The sequence below is a fragment of the Pantherophis guttatus genome, chromosome 5 (assembly GCF_059756535.1).
Source record: "Pantherophis guttatus breed Tessera chromosome 5, ASM5975653v1, whole genome shotgun sequence".
NCBI classification, from domain to species: Eukaryota; Metazoa; Chordata; class Lepidosauria; order Squamata; family Colubridae; genus Pantherophis; species Pantherophis guttatus.
Window position 1 is genome coordinate 46,300,206 of NC_142067.1, and position 23,112 is coordinate 46,323,317.

Below are 23,112 nucleotides of genomic sequence, written 5' to 3' on the forward strand. Positions count from 1 at the left end.
CCAGGTCTATTATTATGATTTGTCACATAATCAAGCCAGACTGGATTTGTTTTTGTTTTTTCTACCTATCGAGTCCTTTGCAAGGATCTGGGATAGGCAGATGTGGATATTTGATAGTATTACAAATATCATTGCAGGACGTAATGTTTTTATTCTACTGAGTCATGCTGCTAGGGTCTGTTTTTCTGTCTTGGCAATATGGGTGAATGCTTAAACTTTCCTGCTTATTTCTCTGTAGATTTCTTCACCTTTGCTTTTATGTAGTTTTCATGTGATTCTGCCTCTTTCAGTCAGCACAAAATAATTTCCACTCTCTTCTGACTATCCCATAATGTTCTCTTCCCACTTTCGTGCTTTCTGTCTTCTTTAGATGAGCTATATGCTGTAGGCTAAAAAATGCCAGCTCGTTCCCCAACACACTCAGGCACCATCAACAATTTAGCAATTCAGCGATTATCAGACTTCCCCTCTAGCTATTCTGGCCTCTTTCTATTCATCGGTTAGCAGCTGGCAAGTGACAGAGAACATACAGAAATTTTTGATTCTTCTGAAATAGCTTTGAAGCTATTACACAGGGAAAAAGTTGTAACTTCTGTAAGCTTAGCTTCTGTCCAAAATATAGGCAAGAGGAAAATTGTACTTTCCCTATTGGTTACAGTTGTGCCTATCTCTATGCACATATATGAAGTTTGCAGTTTGTAATCTTTTCTATTCAGATTTACTTTGGATCTGATTTATTTATAAATGATGAATTTTTTTATGAATTACCAGTAGCTTTAATCCAGTATACCTCACCTGGTATTGCTATATATTTAGTTAAATGATATGAAGAAGCACACTTTTTATTAATAAGATTCCAAGATTTGCCCTAGTAATTCATCCAGCAGATTTTGACTTGCTAGATTTTACCAGATAAGGCTCACTCCTTATCCATATAATAGCTATATCAATGTTTTTGATTGTAAATGAGAAATCTTTCCACTTCTATTAAGTGCTATATTTATTATTTTTAATCTGCAGGTATGGTAAATATTAAATATTCTATGCAAACTTTCATTCTAACAAAATATTTGGGTTTGGCTGAAAATGCAACATCTGGTTCACGAAGTTCAGCAACTCTGAATTTTAATAAAGAAGCTTTTCAGCTATAGTCTGCTTTTTCATAAAAATATACTTTGAAGTATGAAGCAATACTACAGTCTAGAAACAATGGACAGTAGTAAAAAAAGAACACTTATTCAAATAAATCCATTGTTTTTCATAAATAAGTACATGCATTTCAAAATGTCATTAATTTTACTACAAAGTAACAATGCAGTGAAGAAACCTGCTTTAATAATCTTAGCACATGTGTCAAAAAATTATAAGAGGGAACTGATTGGGTTAATAAAAGGTGCTTTTGCCCCAAAGATACTTTTCAAAAGGCAACTTGGTTTTCTTAGTTTTTTCCTTGAAAATGTTTCACTTTTCATCTAAGAATCTTCTTCCATTCTGAGAAGAGAACTGTCCAGTTGACTTTTGAAAAGCACCTTTGGGGCAACCATGACCTGGATGATTGAGAGTCTCCATAGACGATTGGGTCAGTACCTTCACAGAGAATTGAATTGTTTTGGGTCTCCCCACTTCTTCTATTCCTCTTTTTGGATTGTTTATTAAAATTGTTGTGTTCTCTAATTAGACAGAGTCTTATTCAGATGTTGAGTAGGGTTAATCAAGGCACTATTCAACATCTGCATAAGACTATATCTAATTAGAGAAGAGAACAATTTCTGAAGCAGTTCTTGAATGTGGAACTTTATTGCCTACTAACTCTGGTCAAGTTACTACATTACATGCTGTGGCTTGTCTCTGATATCCCAATTCCTCTATTAAAATTTATGACTAACAGCTGCTATTCTTTTTGGCATTGTACATGACCATGGTCAATTTGGCAAAACCATAGCTTTTCCTTCTTCAGGACCAATTGAAAATGTTAATCTGTTTGAAATCTTGTTAATTTTTAAGGTCCAGGAACATTAAACTGGTCTTTTCATTTTCATCTTTGAAAGCTACCAGGCATATTTGCTTGTTAACTGGCATGTGTTATATTTTAATTATATTTTAATCGTCAATAATTTGAAAAACTGATGTTGTGGAATAACCCAAATTTAAATACAGTAGAGAAAATGTTCTGTTGGAATGCTTGGGCTGAACAAAGGATTAACATTTTAAATCAGATGATTTTTAGTTTAAAGGTTTTGTTTGACTGTGTCTTGAATTTAACACACCTATATGTTTGGCAATATAGTATGCAGTAGAAAAATGTACTAATTAAGCAATATGGCCACATACTCATAACAACCTCCAAGATACCTGCAATGTTAATTTTCTCAAGATATGCAGCACTTAAATGGAAACAAACAGTTGTATTTTATAAAATATTAAGTCAATATTGGATAAATAGTGGAATGACTATCTAATTTTGGAAAATCAATTGGTCCTGGAATTAAATAATGTGAAATATATTTATTATTTAAAAATGTAATCAGAAATTATTAATGCATGTTTATTGGAGCCCTCTATGAATGTTTAATCAATTTTTCCATGGTGGCAGTGTTAGAAAGTAGAAGGTGCTTTAACTCGTATGATTTGATCTTTATGATTAATACACATGTATATAGTTTGAGGAAAATGTCTCCAGGCTCTCAATATGAATCTTCATATATTATCTGAAATATGGAATTTATTATTTTATGAAGATCATTGGTTCTGCCAATCCTAAAGTATAAGAGAATAATTTTACTCAATTGAAAAGAAAACTAATCTCTAAGATCAAGGACATAAGTTCCTTATCCGTTTTTTTAAAAAAAATATTTATTTATTGATTGATTGATTGATTGGATTCGATTTATATGCCACCCTTTTCCGGAGACTCAGGGCGGCTTACAATGTGTTAAGCAATAGCCTTCATACTTTTGTATATACCTGCTTAGTAGGGCTTTCGTCCCCCCTCCCAGCAGTGTTCTTTTTTTATACAAAGTCAGCTTATTGTCCCCACAAACCGGGTCCTCATTTTACCTACCTTGGAAGGATGGAAGACTGAATCAACCTTGAGCCTGATGAGATTTGAACTTGCAATAATTGCAGGCAGCTGGTGTTATCTTAACAGTGCTTTAGTCTGCTGTGCCACCAAGGCTCTCAAACTGTATAGGGTCTCCTGCTTGAACAGGGTATTGGACTAGAAGATCTCCAAGTTCCCTTCCAGCTCTATTCTGATTGCTCTATACATATAGCTATGTACAGTATAATTAGTAACTGAATCTTTTTTCTATTAATTAGTTTTTTCCCCTTTCATGTCATGTTTCTTTTAATCACTATAATAAATTTAGTTATTTTTTTCTCCTTTATAATGCAATCATTATTTAGCAAACAGTCCCTCAAATTGTTACAGCCACCTTTGCACATAGCATCTTATTGGAAGTTTTCACAATTCAATTCTTCATTCAAGAAACAAAATTGGGAAATACAAACTACTGAATACAAACTACTGAAAAAATGTTCAGTGTTGCTACCATTTGCTTTAAACAATTACAAACAAAAAAGAAAAATAATAAAAATACCTCTTATTCCTTTAAAAAATGCGGAATCCCTTGTTCAAAATGTCTCATTCATAATTTCGTCTGATGAGATACAGTTTCTGCTTTGATTGCTCCTACAAGCCAACTAGCTTGCATTCAGTGTTGACAAATTGGATACAGAAAGTCCAGTGCTCCTCAAAATTATGCTCCCTTTCAGCTTGACAATTGGCAATGTAAAGGGGAGTTGCCCAATAGAACACCTTCTTTTCCTCTTTTGTTGTTTGATTCTCCTGCTTCTGTCTCTCAATAAATGTTGAATTTCTTCCATTTATTAAAAACTAAACTTGCCTCAATGTATGTTTGTCCTCTCCTCGACACTCTTAGTGTCAGTACAGGAACTGCTGTGGGCACTGGTAAGCAGCCCCTCTGTCAACAGGTGATCACCCCATTGATGATTGAAAACATTTGAGGAATATGCTTTTCTTTTGGGTACTAACTTGTCTGTAAATGTACTGGGAAGGGATTTGCTTTGAAAGCTTGGTACAGTTTTCTGCACACACAAACACACATCCCCCAAACACACACACCATGTATTTATAGATCCCAGAAGAATGCCATAATTCTGCTCTTGCTTTCATCTCTATGTCAGTCCTGGAAGCCATCTTTTACTTTGGATCTTCAGGGCTGCCACATTTAGTGCTGAGGGAAACTAGGAGGGGGGATTGTATGAAGTTGGGAAGGTATCCAGTCATAATAACATTCTTTTCTCTGAGAGTCAAGGATATCCTGCCCTGCACCTGGAGTGTTGTTAATGGGAGGCATCTCCAGTTGGGATGGTGCATTGATTGGACCATTTGATGGACATGTGGGTGTTGGGGCAAGGACTTGGACTTTCTTTTGGGTGGGGAAAACCTGGAAGCTTTCAGATTCAGGTTTTCCCAGATGTGCCAATATGACATCTCTAATAAAATGAAACTTTGAGGAACTTCTAGCCTCGGAGTCTTCTTTCATTGGGAGTGTTATTGCTGACCAATTGGTCCCCATCTTCACCTGAATCTTCAATAAATCACTAGAGATGTGCCATGTTCCTTCTTGCTTCAAACGCTCCACTATCATCCCAGTGCCAAAGAAGTCCTCCATCAAGGAACTGAATGACTACAGACCAGTTGCTCTAACATCTGTAGTTATGAAAACCTTTGAAAGGCTAGTGATGCCCCACCTGAAAACCATCATGGATCCGCTGTTAGACCCCCCTGCAATTTGCAAACTAAGTGAATAGATCGACAGATGATGCTGTTAATATGGCTCTGCACTACATCCTACAACATATTGAATCTCCAAAGACCTACGCAAGGGTCCTCTTAGTAGACTTTAATTCAGCATTCAATACGATCATACTGGACATTCTTCTAAATAGAATAGAATAGAATTTTTATTGGCCAAGTGTGATTGGACACACGAGGTATTTGTCTTGGTGCATATGCTGTCAGTGTACATAAAATAAAAGATACATTCATCTATTCTTCTATTCTAACTAAACTAAAATAGGTAACAGTACCTGAACACACTTGTAAGTGGATCACCAGCTTCCTAACAGACAGGAAGCAGCAGGTGAAGCTAATCAAAATCACATCAGATACCTGTACAATTAGCACAGCCCCCCCCCCCCAAGGATGTGTGCTCTCTCCACTTCTCTCTATATACAATGTCTGCATCTCAAATGATCCATCTGTTAAACTACTGAAGTTTGCAGATGATACAACATTGATTAGTCTCATTCGAGACAATGATGAATCCACATACAGACGGGAGATTGAACAACTAGCCTCATGATGCAACTGGAACAATCTGGAACTGAACACACTCAAAACCGTAGAAACCCTCCCATACTTCTTACAATACTAGACAACACAGTAGACACCTTCAAATTTCCAGTTTCTATTATATCTCAAGACCTAAAATGGACACCTAACATCAAAAACGGCATCAAAAAAACACAACAAAGAATGTTCTTTCTGCGCCAACTCAGGAAGCTCAAACTGCCCAAGGAGCTACTGATACAATTCTACAGAGGAATTGCACCTCTATAACTGTCTGGTTTGGTTCTGCAACCCAACAAGACAGACACAGACTTCAGAGGATAATTATAACTGCAGAAAAAACAATTGCTACCAACCTGCCTTCCATTGAGGACCTGTATACTGCACGAGTCAAAAAGAGGGCTGTGAAAATATCTACAGACACCTCGCATCCTGGACATAAATTGTTTCAATTCCCACCCTCAAAACAATGCTATAGAGCACTGCACACCAAGACAACTAGATACAAGAACATTTTTTCCCCAAACACCATAACTCTGCTAAACAAATAATTCTCTCAACACTGTCAAATTATTCACATTAGGCTGCATTACTATTGCTATTGGTTTTCTCATCATTCCTGTCACCCATCTCCTCCCACTTGTGACTGCATGACTGTAACTTTGCTGCTTGTATCCTTGCAATCTATATTGATATTGTTTCCTAGTATGATTTGATTGCTTATTGTACCCTATGACTATCATTAAGTGTTGTACCTTATGATTCTTGATGAATGTACTGTATCTTTTCTTTTATGTACACTTTTATGTTCACTGAGAGCATATGCAACAAAGACAAATTCCTTGTGTGTCCAATCACACTTGGCCAATAAAGAATTCTATTCTATTCTATTCTATTCTATTCTATTCTATTCTATTCTATTCTATTCTATTCTATTCTATTCTATTCTATTCTATTCTATTCTATTCTATTCCTTGGAACCCTGACACTCTACTTCAGTAACATCAGAGGTGTTACTCTTTGTAGAAAAAAAGGGGGGAAACAGCAAAATTCATAAAATTCACAGCTGCACCTACCTTTCTAGAAGGTCATTAAGGCTGGCTTCTTTGCTGAGCTGTTGGTCCAGGTGAGACCAGCATTTCTGTGTTTTAAGAGGATAATGTTAAGGCATCTGGTAGTATATAATAGTTTTTTTTAATGCTGCCTGGGTTTTTATAACATGGGTAGTCACATAATTTTTTCTAATAAATGAGTTTAAGTTCAAACACAAATCATATAACAAGTATTTATTCATTAATATTTCATGTGTGCCAATCCTGCATATCTTAATTTGAAGGCTGGCATACAAACATCTGCAGGCATTTCCTCTTGTTCCTGTGGGTTTGGTTTAATAGGACATTCCCTAGTTTGTCCAATAACGTGCAGATTTCAAGTCCTGCCTTTCAGATAATGATCAAATCAGAGTGATATATTGATCTGGACATTAAAACCAGGAAGTGATTTATTGAAACAATATATGAAATATCCATGAGTACAAAGAAAGGCTATGTTTGCTTACAACCTTTGCTGTTCCTTTCCCCAAGTAAAGATGCAAAAGAGTAGGGCAGGAATTGTTTACAATCTTTTGTACTTTCCCATTAGCCAGCTAGGGTGGTACTGGCTGGCAACATGGGGACATTCAAACAAAGAAAGTAAGGCAGGTGACTCTGGTATCTCTATTTTTAAAGTAAACTGATCATATTCATACTGGTTTGAGGCATCAATTCAGGGTGTGCATTGATGTAACACCTCGATAGAAAGTAAACACAACATGATTTGAACAAAAGTCTTCAAATGATTTCTTAAAACTAAATGTTCAGGAAAAAAAAATTCAGACATACACAATCACATACATTTAAATATTCTAGCAAAGAGGGTAAATGTAAAGAGCTATTTATAGATAATTTTAAAAGAAACAAATTGCTTGGAATATGTTGCCTTCCACAGATCAGCAGGCACAAGTCACTTCTTTGCATTCTACTGCTATTAAAGGCTACCATTAGGCATGTCAAAACCAAGCGGAGAACTAATGTGTTTATTAAAATAGCATTATAACTTTTCATCATTATGTAAAGCCCATACATTCTTACCTAATTTAAAATTGGTATTTCTTTACAAAGAGTTCTGGATCACACATAGTATGCTATTTTCTTGGGTTAATGGCAAAGAAACATACATGTATAATCAGGTAACATTGATGCTGCTGATGTAATTCATTTGTAATTTATGCAGTTTCCTCTCTTCTTTTTAATGGCAACATTTTTCATGGAAGAGTTCTGCTTTCCTCAGCTTTAGCACCGAGTCATTCATTTGCAGAGAAAAGAAAAAAAGGACAAATGGATTGCTAAAGCAATGCACAATAAGGTGCAAAAGAGCCCAGATAATTTGTATTAAAAATACAGACAGGCTGCACGAGGAGATATACAAATACAGTCTAAAGCATTGCCTTCTCTTCTAGTAAACATTTCTAAGACTGTAGAAGGTGGCTATTGTACTAATTTTAAAAGATAATGTTTATATTTCACTATAAACCATTCAACATGAGAACTGAAAAAACTGCAGTAAAACTCTAAATTTAAACCCAGCCATAGGCATGTAATTAATTAAATAATAGATACAGGAGGAATTGGTTAACAATGTCTGTGGGGTTCACAAATGGAAGCGCTGTCTATTGTCATAAAAATATTGTTTAAAGAAATAAGAGAGACAAAAATAGAGATAGGTATCAGGAAACCCAAAGATTAGATTTGTACTGTAAAATAGCAAACAAAAAGCTTAATAAGTTGAAATGCACACACACACACACACACACACTTTTTTACTGAGATAAATTATGTTTAGGCTATAGCAGATATACAGTATATAAACTATACTAGAAACAATAAACAAATTTCACATGCTTTTTTTTTCTGTCTACAAAGAATGAAGCCTTGTACCTTTCATCAGTTTTCATCAGTAATCACATTTGCAGGATAACAGGATAACATGGACCTGACCCAGCTAATTCATGGCCCTATGCACATGGGGGGAAACACACTGGACTTGGTTTTTGTCTCTGGCCAGTGGCTGAGTGATCTCAAGACAGGGGATATAGTCATCGAGCCCTTGTCATGGTCGGATCACTCTCTCCTTCACCTTGACCTTTGAACCACTGCACCCCGCCACAGGGAGGCAGAACCGATAAGATGGTACCGCCCCAGGTGCCTGATGGAACCTGATAGGTTCCAGATGGAGCTTGGGCCAATCCCCGAGGTTCTGGCTCACGCCTCGACTGGAGACCTAGTGGCCGCCTGGGATAGGGCGCCTGCTGGAGCTCTGGATCGAGTTGTGCCTTTGCAGCCTCTGACCCGGTGCCGATCTCACCTGGCTCCTTGGTTCACCAAGGAGCTGAGGGAGATGAAGTGCCAGAAAAGATGCCTAGAGAGTAGTTGGAGGGCCAGTCGTACTGAATCTGACCAGACACTGGTAAGATCTCATATTAAGAATTACCTAGTGGCGATAAAAGCAGCAAAATGCACCCATTTTGCTGCTCTTATTGCATCATCAGATAATCGCCTGGCCGCCCTGTTTAGGGTGACTGCTCCCTGCTCCACCAGGAAGCGAGGGAGGACCCCTTGGAGGGGGGAGGAGGATTTTGTTCAGTATCTGTATGACAAAATCACTCAAATTCGGGAAGATCTGGACTCCAACTGGGTAGATCCAGCGGGGATGACGGAGGCAGGTCCTGAGAATGTTATCTGGGATGAGTTTGATCCTGTGACCCCTGAGGACGTGGACAGGATTCTGGGTAGATTGAACGCGACCACATGTTTGTTGGACCTGTGCCCCTCCTGGTTAGTGCTGGCTTCCCAGAAGGTGACGCGAGGCTGGCTCCAGGGGATTATAAATGCTTCATTGGGCGAGGGTGTCTTTCCCGCCGCCTTGAAAGAGGCGGTGGTGAGACCTCTCCTCAAGAAGCCTTCCCTGGACCCGGCAATATTGGCTAACTATCGTCCAGTCTCCAACCTTCGCTTTGTGGCAAAGGTTGTTGAGAGTGTGGTTGCGCGACAGCTCCCCCAGTACCTGGATGAAACGATGTATCTAGATCCATTCCAGTTGGGCTTCAGGCCTGGGTACAGCACGGAAACGGCATTGGTCGCGTTGGTGGATGATCTCTGGAGGGCTCGGGACAGGGGGTGCTCCTCTGTCTTGGTCCTATTAGATCTCTCAGCGGCTTTTGATACCATCAACCATGGTATCATGCTGCACCGGTTGGAAGAGTTGGGGGTGGGAGGCATCGTACTACAGTGGTTCTCCTCCTTTCTCTCCGACCGGTCACAGTCTGTGTTGACAGGGGGGCAGAGGTCGACCCCGAGGCCCCTTATATGTGGGGTGCCACAAGGATCGGTCCTCTCGCCCCTTTTGTTCAACATTTATGTAAAGCCGCTGGGTGAGATCATCCATGGTTTCGGGGTGGAGTACCACCAGTACGCTGACGGCACCCAGCTGTACATCTCCACCCCAGACCACCCCAATGATGCCTTTGAAGTGATGTCCCGGTGCCTGGAGGCCGTACGGATCTGGATGGGGAGAAACAGGCTCAGGCTCAACCCATCCAAGACCGAGTGGCTGTGGTTTCCAATGTCCCGATATAGTCAGCTGGTGCCATCGCTGACTATTGGGGGTGAATCGCTGGCCCCCACGGAGAGGGCTCGCAACCTGGGTGTCCTCCTGGATTCACGGCTGTCTTTAGAAGAGCACCTGATGGCCGTGACCGGGAGGATTTTTCATCAGGTTCGCCTGATCTGCCAGTTGAGTCCCTTTCTAGATCGGGACTCCTTACACACGGTCACTCATGCCCTCATCATCTCCCGTCTGGACTATTGTAATGCTCTCTACATGGGGCTCCCCTTGAGGAGCACTCGGAGGCTCCAACTGGCACAGAGTGTGGCCGCGTGGGTGGTGATGGGAGCGACATGGCGCTCCCATGTAACGCCTCTCCTGCGCGAGCTGCACTGGCTCCCGGTGGTCTTCCGAGTACGCTTCAAGGTTTTGGTTATCACCTTTAGAGCGCTCCATGGCTTAGGACCTGGTTATTTACGGAACCTTCTCTGTGGGGGCACCTATCTGGAACGAGTTCCCCCTGGAGATATGAAGGATCCCGGATCTGCGCACCTTCCGTCGCGCGCTCAAGACGTTCTTATTTCATCAAGCTGGCCTGACCTAAGTTTTTTTTTCCCCTTTTTAAATGGAAATTTTAAATTTGGTTTTAAATTATTGGGGTTTTAAAATTCAGCCAAATTATTTAATTTGTTTTATTCTATTTTAAATTTTGTATTTATATGTTTTATTCTATGGTTGTTCACTGCCCTGAGTCCTTCGGGAGTAGGGCGGTATACAAATTTAATAAAATGAAATGAAAAATGAAATAACATGTCAAATATGAACTAGAACTCAGTGCAGGGGGGTCTCACTTGGTTTTGAACTGTAGCAGATAATTGTTCAGATGACTTCTGCAATGTTTCCAAAATTCCCAGTAATTCTTTGCAGTTGCACTTTAATTATGACCCCTCTTATCCAAATTATTTTCATTTCATAATCTTGCAACCATCTGAACTCCTGGCATCCTATCGATGTGAAATAATCACTGTTTAACTTTAGGAACAAAGTATATAGATTCTCCTCTGAGACAACAACTGTACTACATAATTTTTTTCTTAGGCTTCAGCTTCCTATCCTCTTAGGTCAGGGGTCTCCAAACTTGGCAACTTTAAGACTTGTGAACTTCAACTCCCAGAATTCCTCAGCCAGCAAAGCTTTCCAAAGCCAGAAAAGCTGGTGAGGAATTCTGGGAGTTGAAGTCCACAAGTCTTAAAGTTGCCAAGTTTGGAGACCCCTGTTTTAGGTGATACCACACATTGTACAGATACATGAGACATGAGATTACATGATGTAAATAGGGTGGGTGGATGTGTCACTGCCTCATCTACACTCTTTCCATCTCTCTTTCTTTTAACATTAAATTATCATACATAATACAGTCAAAATTGGATAGGATGAGTATCTAACTTTGGTTATGGGAATCTAGAAGGAAATTGCCACACCTAAAAACTGTAGGATTCAGTTACTTATGGCAACTGGGACTGTAAAACAGCCATCACTAAGTGATGCAGCCATGCTTTACAACCATGTCACCTAGCAACAGAAGTTCCTGTTCCAACATCCATCATATGTTGAAAACAATCTGTATGTCTTCTTAAAAAGCATTTTCCATATTAAAGAGAGTATTGAAAAGTTGTCTGCTTGGAATAAGTCTTATTGAAAATAAAAGTGCTTGCTTTCATTTATATATGTATAAGATTACAATCTGCATTTCCTGTTCTAATAGTGAAAGCTATTTGATCCATAAAACAGGTAGCGTAATAAAGCAGAGCTTGACATTCTCAATGTACAAAGAAAAATTCCAATAATTCTGATAGCAAATGTTTCTGTAATGAAATGATAACATGGGTCTATTGGATACAACAACAAAAAACAGGCAAATTAAATGAACAGCATTGATCAAGTCTGATTGACTGATGTTTGAAGACAGTGATTGAGATCAATGACTGATTAAATATTCATGATGTTAGTTTCAGGGAATATTGAACTCCTTAACAGCAAAATCAATTCATTAAGTTTATTAATGAGGCTTCACAATTGTTTGCTGTTGCTGTATAATCTAAAAACAGATTAAAGAAGAAAAATATTGAAGCTACATTCTTATACTTTCAGTATATCAACGCAGTCCTTTTTTTGCTTGTTTGACTTTGCGCTTGCCTTTTAATTTCATAATAAGTTTCAGCAGAATTATAGCAGCAACTTAATTCTGGTTTAGTATATTATGCAAATCTAGCTATTTTATTTTTTAAGCCATGCTTAAAATGGCTTCTTTGCGTGTTGTATAAATCTAAGTTACTTGATGTATCATGTTTAAACATTATATCACAATCACAATATATGATCTCAGTCAATTTTTTAAAGATCTGTTCTTATTAAAAATAATATATAACACTATAGGTCATACTTCCAAATAGATATGTGTGGTCACTATTATGTTTCATAAAAGAACAATAATCATTCATCAGTGAAGGAATTTAATATTCAGAAGGGCCACATGATGCTATTTTTCTGGGATTTTGGAAAAGTTCAGTGATGTGACCATAAAGGCTATTGCACAATTTAAAATATAATTCCACAAACTGTGCTTCCATGTTATTATAGACACATTATGTGGCATGTCCCTTCAACCAGGCCTGCCAGCCTAAGTCATTCATTTGAATTTGTTTATTGAATAGGTACAAATAGAAATAGTCTGAAGTCATGTGAAATAACTTTTGTTATTTTTCCTTGCCTTATTTTATATAATTTTCTATAATAAAAAGATCAGGACATAAAATTATCTTCCCAAACTTCTGGTATACTGTCTTATTTTGGAGGGTGGGTTTCAGGGTTGCCTCTGGGATGGACAAATGAAGAATGCCAGGAATAGGCTTCCGGTCTGGCTTCCATCGCCGCCAGACGGTCCTCCGAGACCACCAGCCCCGTTGCCTGTAAAGAGCCGCTTTTACATCTGAAAGGCAGCTCAAAAAACTCCATTTCCTGAAGGAAATGTGAGTCAGAGCAGGTGAGGGCAGGTAGAGCCCTCTGCGAAGTCCCCAGAGTTCTTTTTTTACTCTTGGGGACGAGCAGGTTGTGGCTCCCTATTTCCGCTCGCCGCTGCTCCGGGCTTCGGGAGAACTCTGCCTTTTTGCAGAGCCAGGCGCTGGGACCGGACCAATCAATGAAATTAACAGATGGTTTAATTAAAGAGGACAAGATTTGGACTTGGGACCCTATATCGCAAGTATTTTTAATGATTTTACAAGCATTTTTAACTGAAGGAAAAAAAGTTTAAAATGGCGACTGCTGAGGCTTGAGAAGAAGAAGAAAGCCGAAAGCGAAAGTCCTTCCGTAACAAGCTACAAAGTAACAGAATAAACAGTGCTGGCTAGAATCTAGAAGAAAAGTATCTATTTTAAGTTTCTTTTTTCTTGGAGATTTGTACTTGATCTTGCTTGGGGAAAAGTTTTCTTTCTTTAAAAAGAGTTTGTTTGTGTGGCAGGATGGCGTTAAAACTAATAAAGCCTGACAAACAAGCAGTGGGGGGGTGTTCCCCCATTTACAATTATGTGAACAAGTTCTGAGCCTACAGACTCAGCAGAATGGCTTTAATTTAAAAGAATTTGTCCTGGAGGAAATGGCAAGATATCACGAGACTGTGAACCAGAATCTTGAAAAATTTAGGCAGGAAATTAAAGAAATGATACAACTAAAGTATGATAATCTGCAACGAAAGATTGTAACAGTGACTAATGCTTTTTCAGAAATTGTTATAAAGATGGATACAAATATCAAGTTATTAGAGTCTAAAATGGAGGAAGTTGATGATAAGATTTATAATTTGGACAATAAAATACAAAGAATTGAAAATGATTTGATAATTATTCAAGACAATAGTTTAGAAGTAAAGTCTAAAAAGGAAGCTGGTCACGAGACTTACATTGCAGAAGATACAAAGCAAGGGATTGAAAAAGAAGTTACAATGATGCAATACAAGCTCACAGAATTTGCGGTTAGAATGAGAGGGTTACAGGAAAATAATAGAGATGATTTAAGAAAAATATCTGCTCAAGTTCTGGCCGGGATTTTAAAGGTTCATCCTGAGGAGGTAACTTGTAAGATTGACAAGGCCTATAGAGTAAATTCTTGGATTGCAAAGCAAAGGCAATTGCCTAGAGATGTGGTGATTTACTTCATAAAGAAGTAAAGAAATAAGAAATGATATTGAAATAAGAAATGATAAAGAAATAAGAAATGATATTGTGCAAAAATCCTTTAATTCTACTCTACAATTGCATGGAAGAAAGATATGGATATATAAAGAGTTACCGCCTAAGATGCTAAAAGATAGAAAGAAATTTGGATTTTTGGTGACTGAGCTAAAGAAACATAACATCTCATTCAGGTGGGACGTTCCACTTGGTATAATATTGAGATATCAAGGAGAAAGATACCAGCTAAATACTGTTTAAAAAGCGGAAGAATTTCACTACAAGGTTTTCAAAAAGCAAAATCAACAAGAGATAGAAATTCAAGATAAGCAAAAGGAGGTGGAAGTAATGGAAAAACAACAAGTTACAGAGGTCTTTGTAGATGAGCCGCTTCCGGATTCTCCTTCAGAGGTCTCAGTTGGATTGTTTATAAATACAAGAGAGGCGGCTCTGGATTCTAATGTGATGACTTATCAAGTTATAGACCAGCATGGAAATCAATCAGTTGATATACAACTCATAGAACCAGAATGGAGATTTAAGTCACAAAAAGTCAAGAAAAGAAGAAGCAGGTCTTACAAAAACAAAAACTTTTAAACTAAACAACAGCGTAATGCCAGTTATTTAAGAGATGATTGAATATATGAAAAGATAGTTGAGGCAAAGTATTGGTTTATATTATCCTGAGGAGAGTGACAGACCTCTGCAGTGCTGTACTTTTGGGATGTGAAAAGGGCCTTAAACCGAATGGATTGGAACTATCTTTTTTTTTGGATTCTTTGATAAATGTACTATGTTTATGTTGAGCTACAAGGCGAGAGAGCTATGGAATTGGGGCACGCAGATGATCTAGCTGTTACCCTATTACGGTGGTTGGAATTAATAATTTGGATGAAAGACACCACTACAGACACTATATGGAATACAAATATAAAGTCACTCGGGTGGGGTTTTTTTTTTGTTTTTGTTTTTGTTTGTTTTTTAGAAGATATTTGCTATTGATGGGGGTAGATGGTAATTGAAGATACCGAACATACTGTTGGAATTAGGATGTGATGTTACCCTAACATGGGTGATGGAGTTAACAATCCAGCTGAAAGACATTACAGAAGATATCATATGGATTACAAGCTTAAAGTCTTTTTTAAAGAGGATTTTATTTACATAAGGGAATATTTTTTAGTGGTGTGGGCAGAAGAATAAAGATATTAAGAATTATTAAGTATGGTAGTCTTGTAGGAAAGTGGGTGGAGACAGGTTAGCTTATTGATTGTTTAGTTTAAGAAAAGGGATATTATGTTTAGATATGAATATATGTAAAAGATTTGAGTTAAGAGATATATCTATGGGGTGGAGGAAATGGGCAGACTATGAGTTGAATCAATGTTAAATTAAGATTTATTATATAGTCTTATAGTGGAAGGTTGCTTTGAAATGTTATATTAATATACATAAAAGATTTGATTTAAGAGATATATGTATGGGGGGGCAGAAAAAGGGTAGATTATGAACAGAAATCGTAAGCTGGGAGATATAATAATATTATTATGTTAAATTAGGAGTTATGAAATGTATAGTATAAGGGGGATATAATAATATTATTAGAAAGAAAGGGTCAGCATATGGGGGATGGAGTAAGGGGATGGTAAAGTATTATAATCTGTTATGAATTTGGGTTTTATTTTGAAGAAGCCACAGGGGGAGGGGAGGGGGGGTTAGGGAGAAGGGGGGAAAGGGGGGGGAATTTGTATTTGAAAAACTTTTTCAATAAAAAAAAAAAGAATGCCAGGAATATATGCTAAGAGTATAAATTCATAGCAAGGTCACCCAAGTTCTAGACATTATTTGAAGGAACTAAAGATCAAGATTGTTAAAATAAAAGGAATATAATATTGGTTTATCTAATTAAGGTTAAAATGTTTATGTTTTCATCTCTGGTGATCCTTAATGGACTTTTGCTGAATGAAATTATGAAGTTTTAAAATTTGTCTATAGATAACAAATGGGATGTAGGAAAAAGAGATCATTTTGTGCATTTTAAAAGGTGATGCATTACATATTTATTTTCTATTTCTTTCTGTTGCCTTTTTTGCAAATTCTATTTTTATTTTCTTTTTTAATTTATATTAATTGTTTATCATAGTAATTTTAACCCTCACATCCTGGACATAAACTGTTTCAACTCCTACCCTCAAAACGACACCAGAGTATGCACACCAGAACTAGACACAAGAACAGTTTTCCCCCAAACACCTTAATTCTGCTAAACAAAGAATTCCCTCAACACTGTCAAACTATTTACTAAATCTGCACTACTATTAATCTTCTCATCGTTCCTATCACCCATCTCCTCCCACTTATGACTGTATAACTGTAACCTTGTTGCTTGTATCCTTACAATTTATATTGACTGTTTCCTAATATGATTTTATTGCTTATTTGTACCCTATGACTATCATTAAATGTACCTTATGATTCTTGATGAATGTATCTTTTCTTTTATGTACATTGAGAGCATATGCACCAAGACAAATTCTTTGTGTGTCCAATCACACTTGGCCAATAAAGAATTCTATTCTATTCTATTCCAATTTTTAAATAAGATTACTTTTTTTTAAGAAAAGGAATATAGTGCCTGGATCATTCAAAATATCTTCAGACACATACACAAGATCCATGCCAAAATACCTTGCTGCTGCTAAACCTAGCAAATCAAATTTGAATCTCACAAGCCAAGGGAAATATGGTGTACAAACATGGCTCTTGCTACATCTTCATGATTAGATGATAGCCAATCCTAGAGGAGACTGAACTGAGTTACTGTAATTTCCAATAAATCAGTGTTTTATGCTGTTTACCAGGACAATTAAATAAATCAACAAAGACATTTATGTTTGACAATAGATTATCATAATTTTTTCCCTTCAGGAGTCACTCTGCAATCTCAATCAGCATAAGGAACTTTCTATATCATTCCCAGGAACGTCTAGTTAAAGAAAACAAACTTTACAGTCACATGGATATTTGTCACATTGCTTTATATATTCTGCTATACTCACTATGCAAGTGGATTTTAATCCTGCCTAATTTCAGACCTAATGAGCAGAACGATTCAAGTACTGCTAAGAGTTCTCAGTGGCATATTATAGCACATTTTCAGAACTCTTTTTTGAGAGTTACATGCCTTAAGCGCTTGTGTTCTGCATGTTGTTAATCATAATTTTATCCTTACACAATGCTACCAAAGTGTATACTTAAATGCAATACATTTACTATGCCACTTGCATCAGCCTTTTTAATAGGCTACATAGATATATTGTGGCGTATATGCACTTCCAGACCCAAAACAGCATATCCCCCCGCTTTTTTTTTTTTTTTTTTGCAACTCCTGGCCACAGTAGCAAGAATTACAGATATAGAGAAGATGACAGATCTAGTGTCAAATACTGACAGTACAGAAAAATATAGACAGATGGATAACAGATAGTAGGATACTAAGTACCCTACAATTTATTGAAGTAAATAGGAGAGAGTTGAGTGGCAAATTACCTATACTGTTCACAAACCAGCAGGCAGCCCTGCTTGCCAGCTATCCAAATTGTTTCTGGGCAATTTGGCACATTTCTACTTTGCTGTGCTATTTCTTATAGCATGACTTTGTGTTGTGATCATTCCCTGTTGTGAAAAACTGTTCAAATATAATCAGAATTTTACAGATTTGAGTGTGGCTACAGGAAAGTGTATTTATTGTCTGTATTCTTGTATTATTATTATTATTATTATTATTATTATTATTATTATTATTATTATTATTATTATTATTATTATTATTATTATGGTGCATTGCACAGTCTGCCAGATGTTTAGACTGGATTTGGCATTTTTACCCACCTATCAAGTCCTTCCCAAGGACGTGGGATAGGCAGATATAGTTTGATAGTTATTATTATTTACAGTAGTAATAATAATAGAAATATTGCTATTATTATGAGCCATTGTATTTTAAAATTTTATAAACTTCCCTAAGTGGAATGGAAATATTTCTATAAATTCATAAAATAAAAGGTATCAAGACACTGAAGTAGAAATCAAAATATTCTGATTACTACAGTTTAAAAGGAATTTTTTTACAAGCAAAATCAAAAAGAAGTATCTTTATTTTATTTTTACTTACACGGTTCTAGTAACACTGAGCATTTCTGAAGAATATTCATATTGTTGCTATAAACATTCATCAATTAAAAATAATAATCTTAACTTTTTTGAAGGAGGGAAGAGGACTATAAAACAATTTTTGGAAAATTATGTTGCACAAATATTTAGTATTGTGGTAGAAGAGAGCTGTGATTTGAACTGTAAGATTTTTGATATTCTTTAAACTTGGTTAGGTTTTTTAGCAGATATTTTAATGTTGTATCCTATATCAAGTCAAGTCCAAATACTCTGGAGAATTCCTGAAAGCTTGGGACTCAGATAACAGATTCATAGAGATAAGCAACATCTACATATTACTCAAAAGAATAGAATAGAATAACAGAGTTGAAAGGGACCTTGGAGGTCTTCTAGTCCAACCCCCCGTAGGCAGGAAATCCTACCATTTCGGACAAAAAGAGAAAATCTTCAGACAAAAAGAGACAATCAAAAAGACAAAAAGGAAACAACAGAACTCAAACACCTCCTCACTAATAATTAAAGAACTCAGATTAACACCATGATTAGCCCTAGAGCAACAATCAAGAAGTAAACAATATTCCAATCAAAGGGCGACCAACTCAGACAAACAAGCTAATAGTAAACAACAGTGTAATCAAGGAAGCATTAAGAACACTCCCACCAATATTGACAGGATAAGCCTCTAGTATATAAAAAGAAAGAAAGCCTAATTCCCTTCCCTAATGAAATGTCTGCAAGAAAACAGGGTGCACCAAAGATCTATGTATATGAATGTATAGAATTCTGAGTCAGGCAATTGAAAGTGAAAAAAGAGAAACTATGAGTAGGCTTTGTGATTAAAAACCTTGTATGTGTTTTATGTTTTATAGCTATTTTATTATTACATATTATAATGAGCTGTTTTTATTTTCCATTCCAAAGCCAGTGATGCAATTTCCAAATGGATGACAGCAGATGTTTTTAAAAAACACAACAGGATTTTTTGTTGATTTGTTTTAATGCAATAGGAGGCGATAGCCAGATTGTTGATTCCTATTTTACCAGAGCATCTTTACTAGTGTGCTGTCATGGTAAATTTATTCCTCTCCGCCATGTAGTAACTGGCTGGGTCAGTGCTGTCAGACAAGCACAAACATAATGTCCACTGAATCTGAAAACCTATAACACTAGTTCCATAATTTGATAAAATGATTGAGATTTCTGATACAGTTTGTCTACCATCACTAATATTGATAACTTTACTACAGCATCTGAAGGACTGAAGCAAAATGTCACAATTTTAAGTGTACAAAACCTCAATGAGATTTCAACTAGGACTTTGGAAGATTCATGTGTGAAATCTTATGTAGCTGTTACCTGTCAAAAATAAATTGAACTTGATGGATTAAGGACTTTCCAAAACTGATTCATACAATGTGGGGGGAAAAAGACTGAATGCCTACCACAAGTTTTCTTATTTTACTGTTTGTATTTTTCTTAGTCCATATACTTAGACACACTCAATTATATATTGGGATCAGATTCAGGAGCTTATAGTACTCTCAAATTTTGTTCCACACACTCATTCATACCTACCTCCAGGATTCTCTAGCATTAGGGTGCACCTGCACACACACAAGCACACATACATAGGGATAGGTTATACTGGAGTGTTGATGAAATGCTGAAACTTGACTTGCATGGAGAGAAGGGTCAGTATTTTTTAAAAAAAATCAGCAGCATACACAATGAAAAATAATGGACAATATGATTACTCTTTGAAAGACCAGAGAGCTGTTACTCAATTTGAAAGAAGTTATTGTATATTGTATATTCAAACTTCCCCAGCAAGATTCAAAGGCAGTTAATATTAATGAGCTTATTTCCTGCAAAACTTATTGTAAACCCCTATGAAGTCTGATTGATAAAATATATTTTACTTCTGTAACTATTCCAAAAGTTTAGAAATGAGAATAAGTGTTGTGTAATGGGGACAGAATATAGGAGAGAGTAATCATATAGAATTACTGCATATAGAAAAGAGTTGGGAATGAGAAGCATATAAGACACAGGAAATTGACTGAGTTGGTTCCAATTTAACATTTAATCTCATGGAGGAACTCCATCAAGATCTCATCACCTCCAGTGATGCTCTAGTAACTGGCGTACACATGGACCAAGAGCTTGGTGGGACAATTGGTAAGAAAATTGGAGGTGGGGAAGGCCACCAGAATTGAGGAGGCAAAGCTATGAAGTATTCATCTTCTCTGTCAAAGCAACTATATTGGGAAGGGCTGCTAGAATTGAAGGGAAAGCAAGAAATGTTTTCTGCTAAGCTATATCAAGTTCTTTTTTGTTTTCAGAGAACAATGTATTTGCTGGACGACAAAGCAGATGAAATGTAGTCTTCATCTTCACCACAGTGCCATAGTTGAGAAGGATACTTGAAGCAAATTGGAGGATAAAATTTGCACCCCCGATTCTCAGACTGAGGACTGAGAGGATTCTAATTCAGTACTGGGGAGAGATAACTATAGATGAAAATGCAAGCAGTGTCAGGTACTGGAACAGAAAAATGAACAAATGACAAAGTGCATGTCTGTGATTCAATAGTAGTGGCAACATCATTGAGGAGCCTGCTTGGTCACCCTCATAAGTGGGGAGAATTTGTAGATGGTTTCTTTTCTGGAACCGCAGAAGAGTGAAAAAGAAACAAAGAGAAGAAAATAAGATTTTAACCTAAAATTATGCCAAATTGTTAACTTCCCAGAAAGATGTGAGGTTTGAATTGAAAAAAATGCCTTTAGTATTGTAATTCATCAACAGATGCCAGTACTAATGCATTAGAATATCTGATGTATTCTTTGGATTTGTTCTTTCATTTGATGAGAAGTTGAAGTGAGATATTGTGTTGCCATTGTTAATGAAATAAAAAGATCAGTGAGTGGTCATTGTACATTATAAGCAATGTGCAATGATTTAATTTTTAACACTACCAAGGAGTCCTTCCAATTGAAAGTCACTTATAGTGACTTGCCATAATGCAGGTTACCTATAGTGATGACTGGGTTAACATTATAATTGTGCATCAGTAGGTCAACAAAAGGTAAAGACAAAAAAATAGAAAGTTTGTATTGTCAAGATCAAAGTGGTCAACCTATGACAGCAAATGACAAGTTTCGGTGGGTTGAAAATTAAGGCAATTGATGAACACTGAAAAGTACATTGCTGTCAAATTTGGTATTTCATAGAAATTGTGGCTCACATTATTGATATTACTTAATATTTGAAGGTTTGTGTAAAATGAGTCCCTCGCATGACAACAGCAAAGGTGAAAGCTTCATAAATTAAAATTTGCAGGCAATTGTTGTCATCCCATGAGAATGAAAGTAAGGAATGTCTACTCCATCTCATGACAGCTGATGAAACATGAATTTATTATTATGACACAAAATGAAGTATCAGTCTATGGATTATTATCACAACCTTTACCTGCAGAAAGAAAAAAAAACAGGCTTTAGCAGGAAAATTCAGGACTATATTTTTGTCAGACACAGATTTATTTATCTATTTATTCATTTATGTTTGCTTTAGATGATATTATTTGACTGGATTTCCTTGAACATAGCACCACTATCAACTTGGAGTGTAACTGGAACTGGAAGAGGAAGACTTTATTGGTCAACAGTTCACTTATTTAAATTGCATAAGAAGAATTTTGATTTTACAAATATAAATGAGGAAACTGACATTGAACTGGCTTTTTGTATTGATAAACATATTTTGTCTCCATTTTGGACAGGATATTTTGAAACAAGGGCAGAATTGTAAGATTAGAAACAGCCATCACCCAAGATCCAACACAGGATGAAAGCCATTAAGCCACAGTAGGAATTATCCAACACCCTTTCAGAACACAAGGCCCTTCATTGCATCACTCTCAGAAACTTCAGACAAACACTTAGGATTTGTACTTTGCCTATAGAGCCAGCTATGACCCCCTACATAACCCCTACATGGTCCCATGGGAGTCTGACAACAGCCAATAGAATGGAACATTGTCTCACCTGAATGTTCATTTTATGATCATTGCGACGACATTCTTTACTCTTGGGACATCTTCACTTCGATTGGATTTCACTGAGTGCTCATCAAACTTTTTCTCCCTCTGCAGCCTAGTTCCGCCTCCTCCCTCTGCGCATGATCAGTTCTTTTCACGATGTCACTTCTTGACTTCTTTACATGCTTTTCGCGGAATATCAACTGCAGAAGGAGTAATGAAACAACACCCCCCACGACCACCATACTAAAACCTTAAGGGTGGGTCAGAATGTCGTCGCAACGATCATAAAATGAACATTCAGGTGAGACAATGTTCCATTTTCATGCATCGTTGCTCCGACATTCTTTACTCTTGGGATATACCCAAGCTTTTCCTATTAGGGTGGGTTTCTAAGTCTTTTTCCTGTTGTCGTGGGGAAATTATTGATTGTAATACTCTTCTTCCAAATGCTGCGTCAGCTGACGCAAATGAGTCTATTTTATAATGTTTTACAAATGATGAAATAGAAGACCATGTAGCTGCCTTACATATTTCTTCTATTGATGCCTGTGTGGCCCATGCAGCTGATGTCGCTACACTACGTGTTGAGTGAGGTAACACTCTACTAGGTACCCTTACCCCTTGTGAAGCATATGCTGCTGATATACATG

General features: G+C 36.9%; 2 long non-coding RNA genes across 2 annotated transcripts in view; one reads left to right on the top strand and one right to left on the bottom strand.

Moving 5' to 3' along the window:
- The window catches only part of LOC148113347 (uncharacterized), a 39,503-nt gene extending 17,355 nt beyond the window's left edge, over positions 1–22,148 (top strand). The window contains exon 2 of the long non-coding RNA XR_015734457.1: positions 20,763–22,148. This is a non-coding gene — a long non-coding RNA (uncharacterized LOC148113347). The remainder of the gene's footprint in view (positions 1–20,762) is intronic.
- LOC132710343 (uncharacterized) overlaps positions 21,813–23,112 on the bottom strand; it is a 71,627-nt gene continuing 70,327 nt past the window's right edge. The window contains exon 3 of the long non-coding RNA XR_009621054.1: positions 21,813–21,891. This is a non-coding gene — a long non-coding RNA (uncharacterized LOC132710343). The remainder of the gene's footprint in view (positions 21,892–23,112) is intronic.